At 47.1% G+C, this 23,370-nt stretch overlaps 1 pseudogene; it reads left to right on the forward strand.

Moving 5' to 3' along the window:
- LOC129866960 (WW domain-containing oxidoreductase-like) overlaps positions 1-23,370 on the forward strand; it is a 320,558-nt pseudogene that overhangs the window by 224,014 nt on the left and 73,174 nt on the right.

Genomic DNA, 23,370 nt, shown 5'->3' on the forward strand with positions numbered 1-23,370 from the left:
ACCTCAACTCTGTATCTCTCCTTCTCTTCTTTTCCCCTACCATTTACTGCTCTGTCTCCACCTTTAAGACCTCAACTCTGTATCTCTCCTTCTCTTCTTTTCCCCTACCATTTACTGCTCTGTCTCCACCGTTAAGACCTCAACTCTGTATCTCTCCTTCTCTTCTTTTCCCCTACCATTTACTGCTCTGTCTCCACCTTTAAGACCTCAACTCTGTATCTCTCCTTCTCTTCTTTTCCCCTACCATTTACTGCTCTGTCTCCACCGTTAAGACCTCAACTCTGTATCTCTCCTTCTCTTTTTTTCCCCTACCATTTACTGCTCTGTCTCCACCTTTAAGACCTCAACTCTGTATCTCTCCTTCTCTTCTTTTCCCCTACCATTTACTGCTCTGTCTCCACCTTTAAGACCTCAACTCTGTATCTCTCCTTCTCTTCTTTTCCCCTACCATTTACTGCTCTGTCTCCACCTTTAAGACCTCAACTCTGTATCTCTCCTTCTCTTCTTTTCCCCTACCATTTACTGCTCTGTCTCCACCTTTAAGAACTCAACTCTGTATCTCTCCTTCTCTTCTTCCCTCCTCCTCTCCCATTCTTCTCTGTCCATCTCATGTAAGTCACAGGAGAATGGTGTGTGTACATGCCTGTGTGAAAGTATGTGTATGTGTGTATACGTTCCTGTGTATGTGTCTGTGTGAGTGCGTGCATGAATTTGTGTGTGTGTACGTGCCTGTGTGTGTGAGTGTCTTTGAAAGAGAGCGAGAGCCCCCTGGACTGACACTGAAGGTGGTTCGTGACCTGTGAGGCCAACTTTATTAAAATGAGTGTTGAGGAGAGGCCTTTCTGACAGCAGCATAATTACATGGAGGAGCTGAACAGTACTAATTTATTCACACCGCATTCAACCGGTCAGCAGCACATCGATGGGGTCAGCATTGACACACACATAGACAGGAGCTCGGGAACACACACACATGCACTCATGCAAACACTGTCACTAACATAAACTGAGTGTACAAAACATTATGAACACCTGTTCTTTCCATGACATAGACTGACCAGGTGAATTGAGGAGGAAGCTATGATCCCTTATTGATGTCAAATCCACTTCAATCAGTGTAGATGAAGGGGAGGAGGCAATTTAAAGAAGGATTTTAAGCCGTGAGACAATTGAGACATGGATTGTGTATGTGTGCTATTCAGAGTGTGAATGGGGAAAACAAACGATTTAAGCTTCTTTGGACAGGGTATGGTAGTAGGTGCCAGGTGCACCGGTTTGTGTCAAAAACTGCAAAAGTTGCTGCAAAAGTTGTATCAAGAATGGTTCATCACCCAAAGGACAGCCAGCCAACTTGACACAACTGTGGGAAGCATTGAAGTCAACATGGGCCAGCATACCTGTGGAACGCTTTCAACACATAGTAGAGTCCATGCCCTGACGAATTGTTCTGAGGGCAAAAGTTGTTTACGCTCAGTGTATATTCATGAACGTGTGTGTCTGCAGTGTGTGCTTGTGATGAAGTTGATGTTGTTGAGGCTGTGGGCTGTTTCAGAGGACTGTTGTCCTGAGGGAAGTGGTGGTGGGCCAAGTAACAGTAACTCTTGGTCTCTCTGTGTTCTACGGTGACTGCTACTCTAAATGCAAAGCTTTCTGCTTACTGCCTGCCATTACTTAATCCCAACACCACGGCCCTACGCTCGCCACTCTGTACCGCACACACACACACATACACACACATACTCACAATACCAACCCAGCAACGTCATTACACACACATGTAAATGACGACCCAGTTGTGTGTCAAATCAAATCAAATTGTATTTGTCACATGCGCCAAATACAACAGTTGTAGGCCTTACTGTGAAATGCTTACTTACAAGCCCTTAACCAACAATGCATTTCAAGAAATAGAGTTAAGAAAATATTTATTAAATAAACTAAAGTAAAAAATGTAATTAAATGTAACACAATAAAATAACAATAACGAGGCTCTATACAGCAGTCCTATGGCTTGGGGGTAGAAGCTGTTAAGGAGCCTTTTGGACCTAGACTTGGCGTTCCAGTACCGCTTGCCGTGCGGTAGGAGAGAGAACAGTCTATGACTAGGGTGGCTGGAGTCTTTGACAATTTTTAGGGCCTTCCTCTGATACCACCTAGTATATAGGTCCTGGATGGCAGGAAGATTGGGCCCAGTGATGTACTGGGCCGTATGCACTACCCTCTGTAGGGCCTTATGGCCTGATGCCGAGCAGTTGCCATACCAGACGGTGATGCAGTCAGGATGCTCTCAATGGTGCAGCTGTGGAACTTTTAGAGGATCTGGGGATCCATGCCAAATCATTTCAGGCTCCTGAGGGGGAAAAGGTGTTGTTGTGCCCTCTTCATGACTGTCTTGGTGTGTTTGGACCATGATAGTTTGTTGGTGATGTGGACACCAAAGAACTTGAAACTCTCGACCCACTCCACTACAGCCCCGTCGATGAGAATGGGGGCGTGTTCGGCCCTCCTTTTCCTGTAGTCCACGATCATCTCCTTTGTCTTGCTCACATCGATGGAGAGGTTGTCGTCATGGCACCCCACTGCCAGGTCTCTGACTTCCTCCCTATATTCTGTCTCATCGTTGTCGGTGATCAGGCCTACCATTGTTGTGTCGTCGGCAAATTTAATGATGATTTTGGAGTCGTGCTTGGCCACGCAGTCATGGGTGAACAGGGAGTACAGGAGGGGACTAAGCATACACCCCTGAGGGGCCCCCGTATTGAGGATGAGCGTGACAGATGTGTTGTTGCCTACCCTTACCATCTGGGGGCAGCCTGTCGGGAAGTCCAGGATCCAGTTGCAGATGGAGGTGTTTAGTCCCAGGGTCCTTAGCTTAGTGATGAGCTTTGTGGATTCTATGGTGTTGAATGCTGAGCTGTAGTTGATTCACAGCATTCTCACATAGGTGTTCCTTTTGTCCAGATGAGAAAGGGCAGTTTGGAGTGCGATAGATATTGCGTCTTTTGTGGATCTGTTGGGGCGGTATGCAAATTGGAGTGGGTCTAGGGTTTCCTGGATGATGGTGTTAATGTAAGCCATGACCAGCCTTTCAAAGCACTTCATGGCTAACGACGTGAGTGCTACGGGCGGTGGTCATTTAGGCAGGTTACCTTCGCTTTCTTGGGCACAGGGACTATGGTGGTCTGCTTGAAACATATAGGTGTTACAGACTCGGTCAGGGAGAGGTTGAAAATGTCATGAGTACACGTCCTGTTAATCCGTCTGGCCCTGCAGCCTTGTTAATGTTGACCTGTTTAAAGGTCTTGCTCAAATCGGCTACGGAGAGCGGGATCACACAGTCGTTCGGGAACAGCTGGTGCTCTCATGCATGCTTCAGTGTTGCTTGCTTCGAAGTGAGCATAAAAGGCATTTAGCTCATCTGGTAGGCTCGCGTCCCTGGGGACGTTTGCAAGCCCTGCCACATTCGACGAGCATCAGAGCCATTGTAGTAGGATTCAATCTTAGTCATGTCTTGACCCTTTGCCTGTTTGGTTCGTCGGAGGGTATAGCGGGATATCTTATAAACGTCTGGATTTGTGTCCCGCTCCTTGAAAGCGGGAGCTCTAGCCTTTAGCTCGGTACAGATGTTGTCTGTAATCCATGGCTTCTGGTTGGGCTATGTACATACGGTCACTGTGGGAACGACTTCGTCGATGCACATATTGATAAAGCTGGTGGCTGAGGTGGTATACTCCTCAATGCCATTGGTTGAATCCTGGAACATATTCCAGTCTCTGCTAGCAAAACAGTCCTGTAGCGTAGCATGCGCGTCATCTTACCACTTCCTTATTGAACGAGTCACTGGTACTTCCTGCTTTAGTGTTTGCTTGTAGGCAGGAATCGTGAGGATAGAATTATGGTCAGATTTGCCAAATGGAGGGCGTGGGAGAGTTTTGTATGTGTCTCTGTGTGTGAAGCTAAGGTGATCTAGAGTTTTGTATGCGTCTCTGTGTGTGAAGCTAAGGTGATCTAGAGTTTTGTATGCGTCTCTGTGTGTGAAGCTAAGGTGATCTAGAGTTTTGTATGCGTCTCTGTGTGTGAAGCTAAGGTGATCTAGAGTTTTGCATGCGTCTCTGTGTGTGAAGCTAAGGTGATCTAGAGTTTTGTATGCGTCTCTGTGTGTGAAGCTAAGGTGATGTAGAGTTTTTTCCCCTCTAGTTGCACATGTGACATGGTTGTAGAAATGAGGTAAAACATATTTAAATTTGCCTGCATTAAAGTCCCCGGGCACTAGGAGCCCTGCTTCTTGATGAACATTTTGTTTGATTATGGCCTTATACAGCTTGTTGATTGCGGTCTTAGTGCCAGCATCAGTTTGTGGTGGTAAATAGACGGCTATCAAAATATAGATATAAACTTGGTAGATAGTGTGGTCTACAGCTTAACATGAGGTACTCTACCTCAGGCGAGCAATACCTCGAGACTTCCTTAATATTAGACATTGTGCACCAGCTGTTATTGACAAATAGACACACACCCCCACCCCTCGTCTTACCAGACGTAGCTGTTCTGTCCTGCCAATGCACAGAAAACCCAGCCAACTGTATATTATCCGTGTCGTCATTCAGCCACGACTCAGTGAAACATAAGATATTCGTTTTTTATGTCCCATTGGTAGGATAGTCTTGATTAGAGCTCATCCAGTTTATTATCCAATGATTGCACGTTGGCCAATAGAACGGATGGTAGAGGTGGGTTACCCACTCGCTGACTAATTCTCACAAACCCCGATCTCTGCCCCCTGTATTTCCATCTTTTCTTCCCGCAAATGACTTTTCTCCGAGACCGGGATTTGGACCTGGTCTCGGAGAAGCGGTATATCCTTAGCGTCAGACTCTTTAAAGAAACATCTTCATCCAGTTTGTGGTGATTAATCGCTGTTCTGATGTACAGTAGCTTTTTTTCGGTCATAAGAGACTGTAGCAGCAACATTATGGACAAAATAAGTTACAAACAATGCAAAAAAACACTCAAAATAGCACAGTTGGTTAGGAGCCCGTAAAACGTCAGTTCTTGTAATGATGATGGTGCTAGTTGCTCTCCTGTGAAAATGACACATCCCTGCCAAATTACTATCATTACTAGCAGACTTTAATGGGCCAGAGCTGCCTCCTTATTAAAACCAGAACACCCCTCTGATGACCTCCAGCTAGGGAGGGAGGGAGGGAGGGAGGGAGGGAGGGAGGGAGGGAGGGAGGGAGGTTGCACACAGATATCCTATTTAGTCTTAATAAAAAAATGTAATTCATAGTATCTAATATAATAAATATGAATCTCTTAATCTCTTTATCTCTTGAATTAAAATACTTTCAATATCAACTCATATTCTATAACACAACTGGCACATTGTCTATTGTTTGACAGTCTGAATGCATACATAGTTGAACAATAACTCCCCATCCCATCCATATTGTTGATCATTGTGGTCGTATTCTTAGTGATTATGTTCCATTTACAAATGGAGCAATAGCCTGTACTGTCTGTTGTTACCATAACAATGAGACAGAGAATTATCTTATTGTGATGGGTGTATTAGGATGCTTTTGCCAAATACAGTTATATCCTACTTCTATAGAGAGAGATGAGAAAGTGATGGAATGGATTGAGGGAGGGGGATGAGAAAGTGAGGGAATGGATTGAGGGAGAGAGATGAGAAAGTGAGGGAATGGATTGAGGGAGGGAGATGAGAAAGTGAGGGAATGGATTGAGGGAGGGAGATGAGAAAGTGAGGGAATGGTTTGAGGGAGGGAGATGAGAAAGTGAGGGAATGGTTTGAGGGAGGGAGATGAGAAAGTGAGGGAATGGTTTGAGGGAGGGAGATGAGAAAGTGAGGGAATGGATTGAGGGAGGGAGATGAGAAAGTGAGGGAATGGTTTGAGGGAGAGAGAAGAGAAAGTGAGGGAATGGATTGAGGGAGAGAGAAGAGAAAGTGAGGGAATGGATTGAGGGAGGGAGATGAGAAAGTGAGGGAATGGATTGAGGGAGGGAGATGAGAAAGTAAGGGAATGGATTGAGGGAGGGAGATGAGAAAGTGAGGGAATGGTTTGAGGGAGAGAGATGAGAAAGTGAGGGAATGGATTGAGGGAGAGAGATGAGAAAGTGAGGGAATGGATTGAGGGAGGGAGATGAGAAAGTGAGGGAATGGATTGAGGGAGAGAGAGATGAGAAAGTGAGGGAATGGATTGAGGGAGAGAGATGAGAAAGTGAGGGAAAGGATTGAGGGAGGGAGGGAGATGAGAAAGTGAGGGAATAGATTGAGGGAGAGAGATGAGAAAGTGAGGGAATGGATTGAGGGAGGGAGAGAGATGAGAAAGTGAGGGAATGGATTGAGGGAGAGAGATGAGAAAGTGAGGGAATGGATTGAGGGAGGGAGATGAGAAAGTGAGGGAATGGATTGAGGGAGAGAGATGAGAAAGTGATGGAATGGATTGAAGGGAGGGAGATGAGAAAGTGAGGGAATGGATTGAGGAAGAGAGATGAGAAAGTGAGGGAATGGATTAAGGGAGGGAGATGAGAAAGTGAGGGAATGGATTGAGGAAGAGAGATGAGAAAGTGAGGGAATGGAAAGAGGGAGGGAGATGAGAAAGTGAGGGAATGGATTGAGGAAGAGAGATGAGAAAGTGAGGGAATGGATTAAGGGAGGGAGATGAGAAAGTGAGGGAATGGATTGAGGGAGAGAGATGGGAAAGTGAGGGAATGGATTGAGGGAGAGAGATGAGAAAGTGAGGGAATGGGTTGAGGGACGGAAATGAGAAAGTGAGGGAATGGATTTAGGGAGAGAGATGAGAAAGTGAGGGAATGGATTGAGGGAGGGGGATGAGAAAATGAGGGAATGGATTGAGGAACAGAGATGAGAAAGTGAGGTAATGGATTGAAGGAGGGAGATGAGAAAGTGAGGGAATGGATTGAAGGAGAGAGATGGGAAAGTGAGGGAATGGATTGAGGGAGGGGGATGAGAAAGTGAGGGAATGGATTGAGGGAGAGAGATGAGAAAATGATGGAATGGATTGAGGGACGGAAATGAGAAAGTGAGGGAATGGATTGAGGAAGAGAGATGAGAAAGTGAGGGAATGGATTGAGGGAGAGAGATGAGAAAGTGAGGGAATGGATTGAGGGACGGAAATTAGAAAATGAGGGAATGGATTGAGGGAGAGAGATGAGAAAGTGAGGGAATGGATTGAGGGAGAGAGATGATAAAGTGAGGGAATGGATTGAGGGAGAGAGGTGAGAAAGTGAGGAAATGGATTGAGGGAGAGAGATGAGAAAGTGAGGGAAGGGGTTGAGGGAGAGAGATGAGAAAGTGAGGGATTGGATTGATGGAGAGAGATGAGAAAGTGAGGGAATGGATTGAGGGAGGGATATGAGAAAGTGATGCAATGGATTGAGGGAGGGAGATGAGAAAGTGAGGGAATGGATTGATGGAGAGACATGAGAAAGTGAGGGAATGGATTGAGGGAGGGAGATGAGAAAGTGAGGGAATGGATTGAGGGAGAGAGATGAGAAAGTGAGGGATTGTATAGAGGGAGGGAGGGAGATGAGAAAGTGAGGGAATGGATTGAGTGAGAGAGATGAGAAAGTGAGGGAAGGGGTTGAGGGAGGGAGATGAGAAAGTGAGGGAATGGATTGAGTGAGAGAGATGAGAAAGTGAGGGAAGGGGTTGAGGGAGGGAGATGAGAAAGTGAGGGAATGGATTGATGGAGAGAGATGAGAAAGTGAGGAAATGGATTGAGGGAGAGAGATGAGAAAATGATGCAATGGATTGAGGGAGGGAGATGAGAAAGTGAGGGAATGGATTGATGGAGGGAGATGAGAAAGTGAGGGAATGGATTGAGGGAGAGAGATGAGAAAGTGAGGGAATGGATTGAGGGAGAGAGATGAGAAAGTGAGGGAATGGATTGAGGGAGAGAGATGAGAAAGTGAGGGAATGGATTGAGGGAGGGAGGGAGATGAGAAAGTGAGGGAATGGATTGAGGGAGAGAGATGAGAAAGTGAGGGAAGGGGTTGATGGAGGGAGATGAGACAGTGAGGGAATGGATTGAGGGTGTCACAATGGCGTGTATAAGTGGCAGAGGAAGTCAGGCGCAGGAGAGTCAAATAGAGTGTAGAATGGAGTACTTTTATTAAAGTCCTAGTAATCTGCTCCATAACACTCACGGAAAAAATATAAAACAAATCTGGGTACGAAGACCCGTCGCACACCTATACACAATTAACACAACACATGACAACGAACAATCTCTGACAAACACATGAAGGGAAACAGAGGGTTAAATACACAACAGGTAATGAATGGGATTGACAACAGGTGTGTGGGAAGACAAGACAAAACCAATGGAAAATGAAAAATGGATCGATGATGACTAGAAGACCGGTGAAGTCGACCGCCGAACACCGCCCGGACAAGGAGAGGCAACGACTTCGGCAGAAGTCGTGACAGAGGGAGAGAGATGAGAAAGTGAGGGAATGGATTGAGGGAGAGAGATGAGAAAGTGAGGGAATGGATTGAGGGAGATAGATGAGAAAGTGAGGGAATGGATTGAGGGAGGGAGGGAGATGAGAAAGTGAGGGAATGGATTGAGGGAGAGAGATGAGAAAGTGAGGGAATGGGTTGAGGGAGAGAGATGAGAAAGTGAGGGAATGGATTGAGGGAGGGAGATGAGAAAGTGAGGGAATGGATTGAGGGAGGGAGATCAGAAAGTGAGGGAATGGATTGAGGGAGAGAGAGATGAGAAAGTGAGGGAATGGATTGAGGGAGAGAGATGAGAAAGTGAGGGAAAGGATTGAGGGAGGGAGGGAGATGAGAAAGTGAGGGAATGGATTGAGGGAGAGAGATGAGAAAGTGAGGGAATGGATTGAGGGAGGGAGAGAGATGAGAAAGTGAGGGAATGGATTGAGGGAGAGAGATGAGAAAGTGAGGGAATGGATTGAGGGAGGGAGATGAGAAAGTGAGGGAATGGATTGAGGGAGGGAGAGAGATGAGAAAGAGAGGGAATGGATTGAGGGAGAGAGATGAGAAAGTGAGGGAATGGATTGAGGGAGGGAGAGAGATGAGAAAGTGAGGGAATGGATTGAGGGAGAGAGATGAGAAAGTGAGGGAATGGATTGAGGGAGGGAGAGAGATGAGAAAGTGAGGGAATGGATTGAGGGAGAGAGATGAGAAAGTGAGGGAATGGATTGAGGGAGGGAGATGAGAAAGTGAGGGAATGGATTGAGGGAGAGAGATGAGAAAGTGAGGGAATGGATTGAAGGGAGAGAGATGAGAAAGTGTGGGAATGGATTGAAGGGAGAGAGATGAGAAAGTGAGGGAATGGATTGAGGGAGAGAGATGAGAAAGTGAGGGAATGGATTGAGGAAGAGAGATAGGAAAGTGAGGGTATAGATTAAGGGAGGGAGATGAGAAAGTGAGGGAATGGATTGAGGAAGAGAGATGAGAAAGTGAGGGAATGGATTAAGGGAGGGAGATGAGAAAGTGAGGGAATGGATTGAGGAAGAGAGATGAGAAAGTGAGGGAATGGATTAAGGGAGGGAGATAGGAAAGTGAGGGTATAGATTAAGGGAGGGAGATGAGAAAGTGAGGGAATGGATTGAGGAAGAGAGATGAGAAAGTGAGGGAATGGATTAAACGAGGGAGATGAGAAAGTGAGGGAATGGATTGAGTGAGAGAGATGAGAAAGTGAGGGAATGGATTGAGGAAGAGAGATGAGAAAGTGAGGGAATGGATTAAGGGAGGGAGATGAGAAAGTGAGGGAATGGATTGAGGGAGAGAGATGGGAAAGTGAGGGAATGGATTGAGGGAGAGAGATGAGAAAGTGAGGGAATGGATTGAGGGACGGAAATGAGAAAGTGAGGGAATGGATTGAGAGAGAGAGATGAGAAAGTGAGGGAATGGATTGAGGGAGAGAGATGAGAAAGTGAGGGAATGGATTGAGGGAGGGGGATAAGAAAATGAGGGAATGGATTGAGGAACAGAGATGAGAAAGTGAGGTAATGTATTGAAGGAGGGAGATGAGAAAGTGAGGGAATGGATTGAGGGAGAGAGATGGGAAAGTGAGGGAATGGATTGAGGGAGGGGGATGAGAAAGTGAGGGAATGGATTGAGGGAGGGGGATGAGAAATTGAGGGAATGGATTGAGGGAGAGAGATGAGAAAGTGAGGGAATGGATTGAGGGACGGAAATTAGAAAATGAGGGAATGGATTGAGGGAGAGAGATGAGAAAGTGAGGGAATGGATTGAGGGAGGGAGATGAGAAAGTGAGGGAATGGATTGAGGGAGAGAGATGAGAAAGTGAGGGAATGGGTTGAGGGAGAGACATGAGAATGTAAGGGATTGGATTGATGGAGAGAGATGAGAAAGTGAGGGAATGGATTGAGGGAGGGATATGAGAAAGTGATGCAATGGATTGAGGGAGGGAGATGAGAAAGTGAGGGAATGGATTGATGGAGAGAGATGAGAAAGTGAGGGTATGGATTGAGGGAGAGAGATGAGAAAGTGAGGGATTGGCTTGAGGGAGGGAGGGAGATGAGAAAGTGAGGGAATTGATTGAGGGAGAGAGATGAGAAAGTGAGGGAATGGATTGAGGGAGAGAGAGATGAGAAAGTGAGGGAATGGATTGAGGGAGGGAGATGAGAAAGTGAGGGAATGGATTGAGGGAGAGAGATGAGAAAGTGAGGGAATGGATTGAGGGAGGGAGATGAGAAAGTGAGGGACTGGATTGAGGGAGAGAGATGAAAAAGTGAGGGGATGGATTGAGGGAGAGATATGAGAAAGTGAGGGAAAGGATTGAGGGAGAGATGAGAAAGTGAGGGAATGGATTGAGGGAGAGAGATGTGAAAGTGAGGGAATGGATTGAGGGAGAGAGATGAGAAAGTGAGGGAATGGATTGAGTGAGGGAGGGAGATGAGAAAGTGATGGATAGGATTGAGGGAGGGGGATGAGAAAGTGAGGGAATGGATTGAGGGAGAGAGATGAGAAAGTGAGGGAATGGGTTGAGTGAGGGAGATGAGAAAGTGAGGGAATGGATTGAGGGAGAGAGATGAGAAAGTGAGGGAATGGATTGAGGGAGAGAGGTGAGAAAGTGAGGGAATGGATTGAGGGAGAGAGATGAGAAAGTGAGGGAATGGATTGAGGGAGAGAGATGAGAAAGTGAGGGATTGGATTTAGGGAGGGAGGGAGATGAGAAAGTGAGGGAATGGATTGAGGGAGAGAGATGAGAAAGTGAGGGACGGGGTTGAGGGAGAGAGATGAGAAAGTGAGGGATTGGATTGATGGAGAGAGATGAGAAAGTGAGGGAATGGATTGAGGGAGAGATATGAGAAAGTGATGCAATGGGTTGATGGAGGGAGATGAGAAAGTGAGGGAATGGATTGATGGAGAGAGATGAGAAAGTGAGGGAATGGATTGAGGGAGGGAGATGAGAAAGTGAGGGAATGGATTGAGGGAGAGAGATGAGAAAGTGAGGGAATGGGTTGAGTGAGGGAGATGAGAAAGTGAGGGAATGGATTGAGGGAGAGAGATGAGAAAGTGAGGGAATGGATTGAGGGAGAGAGGTGAGAAAGTGAGGGAATGGATTGAGGGAGAGAGATGAGAAAGTGAGGGAATGGATTGAGGGAGAGAGATGAGAAAGTGAGGGATTGGATTTAGGGAGGGAGGGAGATGAGAAAGTGAGGGAATGGATTGAGGGAGAGAGATGAGAAAGTGAGGGAAGGGGTTGAGGGAGAGAGATGAGAAAGTGAGGGATTGGATTGATGGAGAGAGATGAGAAAGTGAGGGAATGGATTGAGGGAGAGATATGAGAAAGTGATGCAATGGGTTGATGGAGGGAGATGAGAAAGTGAGGGAATGGATTGATGGAGAGAGATGAGAAAGTGAGGGAATGGATTGAGGGAGGGAGATGAGAAAGTGAGGGAATGGATTGAGGGAGAGAGATGAGAAAGTGAGGGATTGGATAGAGGGAGGGAGGGAGATGAGAAAGTGAGGGAATGGATTGAGTGAGAGAGATGAGAAAGTGAGGGAAGGGTTTGAGGGAGGGAGATGAGAAAGTGAGGGAATGGATTGATGGAGAGAGATGAGAAAGTGAGGGAATGGATTGAGGGAGGGAGATGAGAAAATGATGCAATGGATTGAGGGAGGGAGATGAGAAAGTGAGGGAATGGATTGAGGGAGAGAGATGAGAAAGTGAGGGAATGGATTGAGGGAGAGAGATGAGAAAGTGAGGGATTGGCTTGAGGGAGGGAGGGAGATGAGAAAGTGAGGGAATGGATTGAGGGAGAGAGATGAGAAAGTGAGGGAATGGGTTTAGTGAGGGAGATGAGAAAGTGAGGGAATGGATTGAGGGAGAGAGATGAGAAAGTGAGGGAATGGATTGAGGGAGAGAGGTGAGAAAGTGAGGGAATGGATTGAGGGAGAGAGATGAGAAAGTGAGGGATTGGATTTAGGGAGGGAGGGAGATGAGAAAGTGAGGGAATGGAATGAGGGAGAGAGATGAGAAAGTGAGGGAAGGGGTTGAGGGAGAGATATGAGAAAGTGATGCAATGGGTTGAGGGAGGGAGATGAGAAAGTGAGGGAATGGATTGATGGAGAGAGATGAGAAAGTGAGGGAATGGATTGAGGGAGGGAGATGAGAAAGTGAGGGAATGGATTGAGGGAGAGAGATGAGAAAGTGAGGGATTGGATAGAGGGAGGGAGGGAGATGAGAAAGTGAGGAAATGGATTGAGTGAGAGAGATGAGAAAGTGAGGGAAGGGGTTGAGGGAGGGAGATGAGAAAGTGAGGGAATGGATTGATGGAGAGAGATGAGAAAGTGAGGGAATGGATTGAGGGAGGGAGATGAGAAAATGATGCAATGGATTGAGGGAGGGAGATGAGAAAGTGAGGGAATGGATTGAGGGAGAGAGATGAGAAAGTGAGGGAATGGATTGAGGGAGAGACATGAGAAAGTGAGGGATTGGCTTGAGGGAGGGAGGGGGATGAGAAAGTGAGGTAATGGATTGAGGGAGAGAGATGAGAAAGTGAGGGAAGGGGTTGATGGAGGGAGATGAGAAAGTGAGTGAATGGATTGAGGGAGAGAGATGAGAAAGTGAGGGAATGGATTGAGGGAGAGAGATGAGAAAGTGAGGGAATGGATTGAGGGAGAGAGACGAGAAAGTGAGGGAATGGATTGAGGGAGGGAGAGAGATGAGAAAGTGATGCAATGGATTGAGGGAGGGAGATGAGAAAGTGAGGGAACGGATTGAGGGAGAGAAATGAGAAAGTGAGGGAATGGATTGAGGGAGAGAGATGAGAAAGTGAGGGACTGGATTGAGGAAGAGAGATGAGAAAGTGAGGGAATGGATTGAGGGAGGGAGATGAGAAAGTGAGGGAATGGATTGAGGGAGAGAGATGGGAAAGTGAGGGAATGGATTGAGGGAGAGAGATGAGAAAGTGAGGGAATGGATTGAGGGAGAGAGATGGGAAAGTGAGGGAATGGATTGAGGGAGAGAGATGAGAAAGTGAGGGAATGGATTGAGGTAGAGAGATGAGAAAGTGAGGGAATGGATTGAGGGAGAGAGATGGGAAAGTGAGGGAATGGATTGAGGGAGGGGGATGAGAAAGTGAGGGAATGGATTGAGGGAGGGGGATGAGAAATTGAGGGAATGGATTGAGGGAGAGAGATGAGAAAGTGAGGGAATGGATTGAGGGAGGGATATGAGAAAGTGAGGGCATGGATTGAGGGAGAGAGATGAGAAAGTGAGGGAATGGATTGAGGGAGGGAGATGAGAAAGTGAGGGACTGGATTGAGGGAGAGAGATGAAAAAGTGAGGGAATGGATTGAGGGAGAGAGATGAGAAAGTGAGGGAAGGGGTTGAGGGAGAGAGATGAGAAAGTGAGGGATTGGATTGATGGAGAGAGATGAGAAAGTGAGGGAATGGATTGAGGGAGGGATATGAGAAAGTGATTCAATGGATTGAGGGAGGGAGATGAGAATGTGAGGGAATGGATTGATGGAGAGAGATGAGAAAGTGAGGGAATGGATTGAGGGAGAGAGATGAGAAAGTGAGGGAATGGATTGAGGGAGGGAGATGAGAAAATGATGCAATGGATTGAGGGAGGGAGATGAGAAAGTGAGGGAATGGATTGAGGGAGAGAGATGAGAAAGTGAGGGAATGGATTGAGGGAGAGAGATGAGAAAGTGAGGGATTGGCTTGAGGGAGGGAGGGAGATGAGAAAGTGAGGGAATGGATTGAGGGAGAGAGATGAGAAAGTGAGGGAATGGGTTTAGTCAGGGAGATGAGAAAGTGAGGGAATGGATTGAGGGAGAGAGATGAGAAAGTGAGGGAATGGATTGAGGGAGAGAGGTGAGAAAGTGAGGGAATGGATTGAGGGAGAGAGATGAGAAAGTGAGGGATTGGATTTAGGGAGGGAGGGAGATGAGAAAGTGAGGGAATGGAATGAGGGAGAGAGATGAGAAAGTGAGGGAAGGGGTTGAGGGAGAGATATGAGAAAGTGATGCAATGGGTTGAGGGAGGGAGATGAGAAAGTGAGGGAATGGATTGATGGAGAGAGATGAGAAAGTGAGGGAATGGATTGAGGGAGGGAGATGAGAAAGTGAGGGAATGGATTGAGGGAGAGAGATGAGAAAGTGAGGGATTGGATAGAGGGAGGGAGGGAGATGAGAAAGTGAGGGAATGGATTGAGTGAGAGAGATGAGAAAGTGAGGGAAGGGGTTGAGGGAGGGAGATGAGAAAGTGAGGGAATGGATTGATGGAGAGAGATGAGAAAGTGAGGGAATGGATTGAGGGAGGGAGATGAGAAAATGATGCAATGGATTGAGGGAGGGAGATGAGAAAGTGAGGGAATGGATTGAGGGAGAGAGATGAGAAAGTGAGGGAATGGATTGAGGGAGAGACATGAGAAAGTGAGGGATTGGCTTGAGGGAGGGAGGGGGATGAGAAAGTGAGGTAATGGATTGAGGGAGAGAGATGAGAAAGTGAGGGAAGGGGTTGATGGAGGGAGATGAGAAAGTGAGTGAATGGATTGAGGGAGAGAGATGAGAAAGTGAGGGAATGGATTGAGGGAGAGAGATGAGAAAGTGAGGGAATGGATTGAGGGAGAGAGACGAGAAAGTGAGGGAATGGATTGAGGGAGGGAGAGAGATGAGAAAGTGATGCAATGGATTGAGGGAGGGAGATGAGAAAGTGAGGGAACGGATTGAGGGAGAGAAATGAGAAAGTGAGGGAATGGATTGAGGGAGAGAGATGAGAAAGTGAGGGACTGGATTGAGGAAGAGAGATGAGAAAGTGAGGGAATGGATTGAGGGAGGGAGATGAGAAAGTGAGGGAATGGATTGAGGGAGAGAGATGGGAAAGTGAGGGAATGGATTGAGGGAGAGAGATGAGAAAGTGAGGGAATGGATTGAGGGAGAGAGATGGGAAAGTGAGGGAATGGATTGAGGGAGAGAGATGAGAAAGTGAGGGAATGGATTGAGGTAGAGAGATGAGAAAGTGAGGGAATGGATTGAGGGAGAGAGATGGGAAAGTGAGGGAATGGATTGAGGGAGGGGGATGAGAAAGTGAGGGAATGGATTGAGGGAGGGGGATGAGAAATTGAGGGAATGGATTGAGGGAGAGAGATGAGAAAGTGAGGGAATGGATTGAGGGAGGGATATGAGAAAGTGAGGGCATGGATTGAGGGAGAGAGATGAGAAAGTGAGGGAATGGATTGAGGGAGGGAGATGAGAAAGTGAGGGACTGGATTGAGGGAGAGAGATGAAAAAGTGAGGGAATGGATTGAGGGAGAGAGATGAGAAAGTGAGGGAAGGGGTTGAGGGAGAGAGATGAGAAAGTGAGGGATTGGATTGATGGAGAGAGATGAGAAAGTGAGGGAATGGATTGAGGGAGGGATATGAGAAAGTGATTCAATGGATTGAGGGAGGGAGATGAGAATGTGAGGGAATGGATTGATGGAGAGAGATGAGAAAGTGAGGGAATGGATTGAGGGAGAGAGATGAGAAAGTGAGGGAATGGATTGAGGGAGGGAGGGAGATGAGAAAGTGAGGGAATGGATTGAGGGAGGGATATGAGAAAGTGAGGGAATGGATTGAGGGAGAGAGATGAGAAAGTGAGGGAATGGATTGAGGGAGGGAGATGAGAAAGTGAGGGACTGGATTGAGGGAGAGAGATGAAAAAGTGAGGGAATGGATTGAGGGAGAGAGATGAGAAAGTGAGGGAATGGGTTTAGTGAGGGAGATGAGAAAGTGAGGGAATGGATTGAGGGAGAGAGATGAGAAAGTGAGGGAATGGATTGAGGGAGAGAGGTGAGAAAGTGAGGGAATGGATTGAGGGAGAGAGATGAGAAAGTGAGGGATTGGATTTAGGGAGGGAGGGAGATGAGAAAGTGAGGGAATGGAATGAGGGAGAGAGATGAGAAAGTGAGGGAAGGGGTTGAGGGAGAGATATGAGAAAGTGATGCAATGGGTTGAGGGAGGGAGATGAGAAAGTGAGGGAATGGATTGATGGAGAGAGATGAGAAAGTGAGGGAATGGATTGAGGGAGGGAGATGAGAAAGTGAGGGAATGGATTGAGGGAGAGAGATGAGAAAGTGAGGGATTGGATAGAGGGAGGGAGGGAGATGAGAAAGTGAGGGAATGGATTGAGTGAGAGAGATGAGAAAGTGAGGGAAGGGGTTGAGGGAGGGAGATGAGAAAGTGAGGGAATGGATTGATGGAGAGAGATGAGAAAGTGAGGGAATGGATTGAGGGAGGGAGATGAGAAAATGATGCAATGGATTGAGGGAGGGAGATGAGAAAGTGAGGGAATGGATTGAGGGAGAGAGATGAGAAAGTGAGGGAATGGATTGAGGGAGAGACATGAGAAAGTGAGGGATTGGCTTGAGGGAGGGAGGGGGATGAGAAAGTGAGGTAATGGATTGAGGGAGAGAGATGAGAAAGTGAGGGAAGGGGTTGATGGAGGGAGATGAGAAAGTGAGTGAATGGATTGAGGGAGAGAGATGAGAAAGTGAGGGAATGGATTGAGGGAGAGAGATGAGAAAGTGAGGGAATGGATTGAGGGAGAGAGACGAGAAAGTGAGGGAATGGATTGAGGGAGGGAGAGAGATGAGAAAGTGATGCAATGGATTGAGGGAGGGAGATGAGAAAGTGAGGGAATGGATTGAGGGAGAGAAATGAGAAAGTGAGGGAATGGATTGAGGGAGAGAGATGAGAAAGTGAGGGACTGGATTGAGGAAGAGAGATGAGAAAGTGAGGGAATGGATTGAGGGAGGGAGATGAGAAAGTGAGGGAATGGATTGAGGGAGAGAGATGGGAAAGTGAGGGAATGGATTGAGGGAGAGAGATGAGAAAGTGAGGGAATGGATTGAGGGAGAGAGATGGGAAAGTGAGGGAATGGATTGAGGGAGAGAGATGAGAAAGTGAGGGAATGGATTGAGGAAGAGAGATGAGAAAGTGAGGGAATGGATTGAGGGAGAGAGATGGGAAAGTGAGGGAATGGATTGAGGGAGGGAGATGAGAAAGTGAGGGAATGGATTGAGGGAGAGAGATGGGAAAGTGAGGGAATGGATTGAGGGAGGGAGATGAGAAAGTGATTGAATGGATTGAGGGAGGGAGGGAGATGATAAAGTGAGGGAATGGATTGAGTGAGAGAGATGAGAAAGTGAGGGAAGGGGTTGAGGGAGGGAGATGAGAAAGTGAGGGAATGGATTGATGGAGAGAGATGAGAAAGTGAGGGAATGGATTGAGGGAGGGAGATGAGAAAATGATGCAATGGATTGAGGGAGGGAGATGAGAAAGTGAGGGAATGGATTGAGGGAGAGAGATGAGAAAGTGAGGGAATGGATTGAGGGAGAGAGATGAGAAAGTGAGGGATTGGCTTGAGGGAGGGAGGGGGATGAGAAAGTGAGGTAATGGATTGAGGGAGAGAGATGAGAAAGTGAGGGAAGGGGTTGATGGAGGGAGATGAGAAAGTGAGTGAATGGATTGAGGGAGAGAGATGAGAAAGTGAGGGAATGGATTGAGGGAGAGAGATGAGAAAGTGAGGGAATGGATTGAGGGAGAGAGACGAGAAAGTGAGGGAATGGATTGAGGGAGGGAGAGAGATGAGAAAGTGATGCAATGGATTGAGGGAGGGAGATGAGAAAGTGAGGGAATGGATTGAGGGAGAGAAATGAGAAAGTGAGGGAATGGATTGAGGGAGAGAGATGAGAAAGTGAGGGAATGGATTGAGGAATAGAGATGAGAAAGTGAGGGAATGGATTGAGGGAGGGAGATGAGAAAGTGAGGGAATGGATTGAGGGAGAGAGATGGGAAAGTGAGGGAATGGATTGAGGGAGAGAGATGAGAAAGTGAGGGAATGGATTGAGGGAGAGAGATGGGAAAGTGAGGGAATGGATTGAGGGAGAGAGATGAGAAAGTGAGGGAATGGATTGAGGGAGAGAGATGGGAAAGTGAGGGAATGGATTGAGGGAGAGAGATGAGAAAGTGAGGCAATGGATTGAGGAAGAGAGATGAGAAAGTGAGGGAATGGATTGAGGGAGAGAGATGGGAAAGTGAGGGAATGGATTGAGGGAGGGAGATGAGAAAGTGAGGGAATGGATTGAGGGAGAGAGATGGGAAAGTGAGGGAATGGATTGAGGGAGGGAGATGAGAAAGTGATTGAATGGATTGAGGGAGAGAGATGAAATGGGAAAGTGGTAAAGAGAGGGAGTAAAGAAGGAGAATGATTGAGATTAAATGAGAAAGTCGAATCAAATCAAAGTTTATTGGTTGCGTACACAGTTTAGCAGGTATTATAGCAGGTACAGCGAAATGTTAATGTTTCCAGCTCCTAACAATGCAGTAAAATGTCAAACAACTAAAATAATAAGATTTTCCTTTTTCAAGAGTCCAATGAACAACCCAAATAGCGCTGTATAAAAAATGCAATCTGCAGTGCCTCAGGAAAGTATTCATACCCCATGACTTATTCCACATGAATATGTATTCAATATTTATTTTCTCTCTACATACAATACCCCATAATGACAACATGATAGCATGTTTTTAGAAATGTTTGCAAACGAAATAAAGAAATACAGTTGAAGTCGGAAGTTTACATACACCTTAGCCAAATATTATTTCAACTCAGTTTGTCACAATTCCTGACATTTAATCCTATTAAAAATTCCCTGTTTTAGGTCAGTTCGGATCACCACTTTATTTTAAGAATGTGAAATGTCGGAATAATAGTAGAGAGAAATTATTTATTTCAGCTTTTATTTCTTTCGTCACATTCACAGTCGGTCAGAAGTTTACATACACTCAATTAGTATTTGGTAGCATTGCCTTTAAATTGTTTAACTTGGGTCAAAAGTTTCCAGTAGCCTTCCACAAGCTTCCCACAATAAGTTGGGTAAATGTTGGCCCATTCCTCCTGATAGAGCTGGTGTAACTGAATCAGGTAGGTAGGCCTCCTTGCTTGCACATGCTTTTTAAGTTCTGCCCACAAATGTTCTATCGGATTGAGGTCAAATCAAATCAAATCAAATTTTATTTGTCACATACACATGGTTAGCAGATGTTAATGCGAGTGTAGCGAAATGCTTGTGCTTCTAGTTCCGACACTGCAGTAATAACCAACGAGTAATCTAACCTAACAATTCACAACAACTACCTTATACACACACGTGTAAAGGGATGAAGTATCTACGTAAAAATATATGAATGAGTGATGGTACAGAACGGCATAGGCAAGATGCAGTAGATGGTATCGAGTACAGTATATACATATGAGATGAGTAATGTAGGGTATGTAAACATGATATTAAGTGGCATTTTTTAAAGTGGCTAGTGATACATTTTTTACATACATTTTTCCATTATTAAAGTGGCTGGAGTTGAGTGAGTACGTTGGCAGCAGCCACTCAATGTTAGTGGTGGCTGTTTAACAGTCTGGTGGCTTTGAGATAGAAGCTGTTTTTCAGTCTCTCGGTCCCCGCTTTGATGCACCTGTACTGATCTCGCCTTCTGTATGATAGCGGGGTGAACAGGCAGTGGCTCGGGTGGTTGTTGTCCTTGATGATATTTATGGCCTTCCTGTGACATCGGGTGGTGTAGGTGTCCTGGAGGGCAGGTAGTTTGCCCCCGGTGATGCGTTGTGCAGACCTCACTACCCTCTGGAGAGCCTTACGGTTGTGGGCAGAGCAGTTGCCGTACCAGGCGGTGATACAGCCCGACAGGATGCTCTCGATTGTGCATCTGTAAAAGTTTGTGAGTGCTTTTGGTGACAAGCCGAATTTCTTCAGCCTCCTGAGGTTGAAGAGGCGCTGCTGCGCCTTCTTCACCACGCTGTCTGTGTGGGTGGACCAATTCAGTTTGTCCGTGATGTGTACGCCGAGGAACTTAAGGTCAGGGCTTTGTGATTGGCCACTCCAATACCTTGACTTTGTTGTACTTCAGCCATTTTGCCACCACTTTGAAAGTGTACTTAGGGTCATTGTCCATTTGGAAGACCCATTTGCGACCAAGCTTTAACTTCCTGACTGATGTCTTGAGATGTTGCCTCAATATATCCACATAATTTTACTCCTTCATGATGCCATCTATTTTGTGAAGTGCACCAGTCCCTCCTGCAGCAAAGCATCCCCAGAACATGATGCTGCCACCCCCATGCTTCACGGTTGGGATGGTGTTCTTCGGCTTGCAAGACTCCCCTTTTTTCCTCCAAATATAACGATGGTCATTATGGCAAACAGTTCAGGACATTTCTCCAAAAAGTACGATCTTTGTCCCCATGTGCAGTTGCAAACCGTAGTCTGGCTGTTTTATGGCGGTTTTGGAGCAGTGGCTTCTTCCTTGCTGAGCGGCCTTTCAGGTTATGTTGATATAGGACTCATTTTACTGTGGCTATAGATACTTTTATAGGTTAGGCCTTGAAATACATCCACAGGTACACCTCTAATTGGCTCAAATTATGTCAATTAGCCTATCAGAAGCTTCTGAAGCCATGACATATTTTTCTAGAATTTTCCAAGCGGTTTAAAGGCACAGTCAACTTAGTGTAAGTAATCTTCTGACCCACTGGAATTGTGATACAGTGAATTATTGACACGCCCTGGCCTTAGTTATCTTTGTTTTCTTTATTATTTTAGTTAGGTCAGAGTGTGACATGGGGGATGTTTGTGTTTTTTGTCTAGTCTAGGGTGTGTGTATTTTCTAGGGGGTTTTGGTAGAGTTCATGGGGTTGTGTTCAGTGTAGGTGTTTATGTAAGTCTATGGTTGCCTGGATTGGTTCTCAATCAGAGACAGCTGTCTATCGTTGTCTCTGATTGGGAGCCATATTTAAGGCAGCCATAGGCATTAGGTAGGTTTTTTGGTAATTGTCTATGTTTGACGTTAGTAGCTTGTGTCTGCACTTTCGTTTGTTAGCTTCACAGTCGTTTGTTGTTTTGTCTAGTTTGTATTAGTGTTCGTGTTCGTTTCATCTTCAAATAAATAGAAGATGTATTTATATCACCTTGGTCCTCTCTTTCACCTAAAGACGATCGTGACAGAATTACCCACCACAAAAGGACCAAGCAGCGTGATAAGCAGCAGCAGGAGCAGCGAACACAAGATTCATGGACTTGGGAAGAAATACTGGACGGTAACGGACCTTGGGCACAACCGGGAGAATATCACCGCCCTCGTGAAGAGCTGGAGGCAGCTAAAGCCGAGAGGCGGCGGTATGAGGAGGCAGCACGGAAGCGAGGCTGGAAGCCTGAGAGTCAAGCCCAAAAAATTCTTGGGAGGGGGCTACAAGGGAGTGTGGCGAAGTCAGGTAGGAGACCTGCGCCAACTCCCCGAGCTTACCGTGGAGAGCGAAAGTACGGGCAGACACCGTGTTATGCGGTAAAGCGCACGGTGTCTCCTGTACGTGTACATAGCCCGGTGCGGTACATTCCAGCTCCACATATCTGCCGGGCTAGATTGAGCATTAAGCCAGGTGCCATGAAGCCGGCTCAACGCGTCTGGTCTCCAGTGCGTCTTCTCGGGACGATACATGGCACCAGCCTTACGCATGGTGTCCCCGGTTCGCCAACACAGCCCAGTGCGGGTTATTCCATCTCCCCGCAGTGGTCGGGCTACGGGGAGCATTCAACCAGGTAAGGTTGGGCAGGCTCGGTGCTCAAGGGAGCCAGTACGCCTGCACGGTCCGGTATATCCGGCGCCACCTCCCCGCCCCAGCCCAGTACCACCAGTGCCAACACCACGCACCAGGCTTCCAGTGTGTCTCCAGAGCCCTGTTCCTCCTCCACGCACTCGCTCTGTGGTGCGTGTCTCCAGCCCATTCCCACCAGTTCCGGCACCATGCACCAAGCCTCCTGTGCATCTCCAGAGTCCTGTGCGCCCTGTTGCTGCTCCCCGCACTAGCCTTGAGGTGCGTGTCCTTAGCCCGGTACCTCCAGTCCCGGCACCACGCACCAGGCCTACTGTGCGCCTCAGCCGGCCAGAGTCTGCCGTCTGCCCAGCGCTATCTGAGCTGCCTGCCTGCCCAGAGCCATCTGAGCTGCCTGCCTGCCCAGAGCCATCTGAGCTGCCTGCCTGCCCAGAGCCATCTGAGCTGCCTGCCTGCCCAGAGCCATCTGAGCTGCCCGTCTGTCCAGAGCCGTCAGAGCCGTCCGTCTGTCCCGAGCCGTCAGAGCCGTCCGTCTGTCCCGAGCCGTCAGAGCCGCCCGTCTGTCCCAAGACGTCAGAGCCACCCGTCTGTCCCGAGCCGTCAGAGCCGCCCGTCTGTCCCGAGCCGTCAGAGCCGCCCGTCTGTCCCGAGCCGTCAGAGCCGCCCGTCTGTCCCGGCCGTCAGAGCCGCCCGTCTGTCCCGAGCCGTCAGAGCCGCCCGCCAGTCAGGAGCCGCCAGAGCCACCCGCCAGTCAGGAGCCGCCAGAGCCGTCCTTCAGTCAGGAGCCGCCAGTCAGGAGCCGCCAGAGCCATTGTCTATGTTTGACGTTAGTAGCGTGTGTCTGCACTTTCGTTTGTTAGCTTCACGGTTGTTTGTTGTTTTGTCTAGTTTGTATTAGTGTTCGTGTTCCTTTCATCTTCAAATAAATAGAAGATGTATTTATATCACGCTGCGCCTTGGTCCTCTCTTTCACCTAAAGACAATCGTGACAATTATGTGGGAAATAATCTGTATGTAAACAATTGTTGGAAAAATGACTTGTGTCGTGCACAAAGTAGATGTCTGAACCAACTTGCCAAAACTATAGTTTGTTAACAATACATGTGTGGAGTGGTTGAAAAACAAGTTTTAATGACTCCAACCTAAGTGTATGTAAACTTGCGACTTCAACTGTATCTAATTTACATAAGTATTACACCACTGAGTC

The sequence above is a fragment of the Salvelinus fontinalis genome, chromosome 12 (assembly GCF_029448725.1).
Source record: "Salvelinus fontinalis isolate EN_2023a chromosome 12, ASM2944872v1, whole genome shotgun sequence".
Taxonomy (NCBI): Eukaryota; Metazoa; Chordata; class Actinopteri; order Salmoniformes; family Salmonidae; genus Salvelinus; species Salvelinus fontinalis.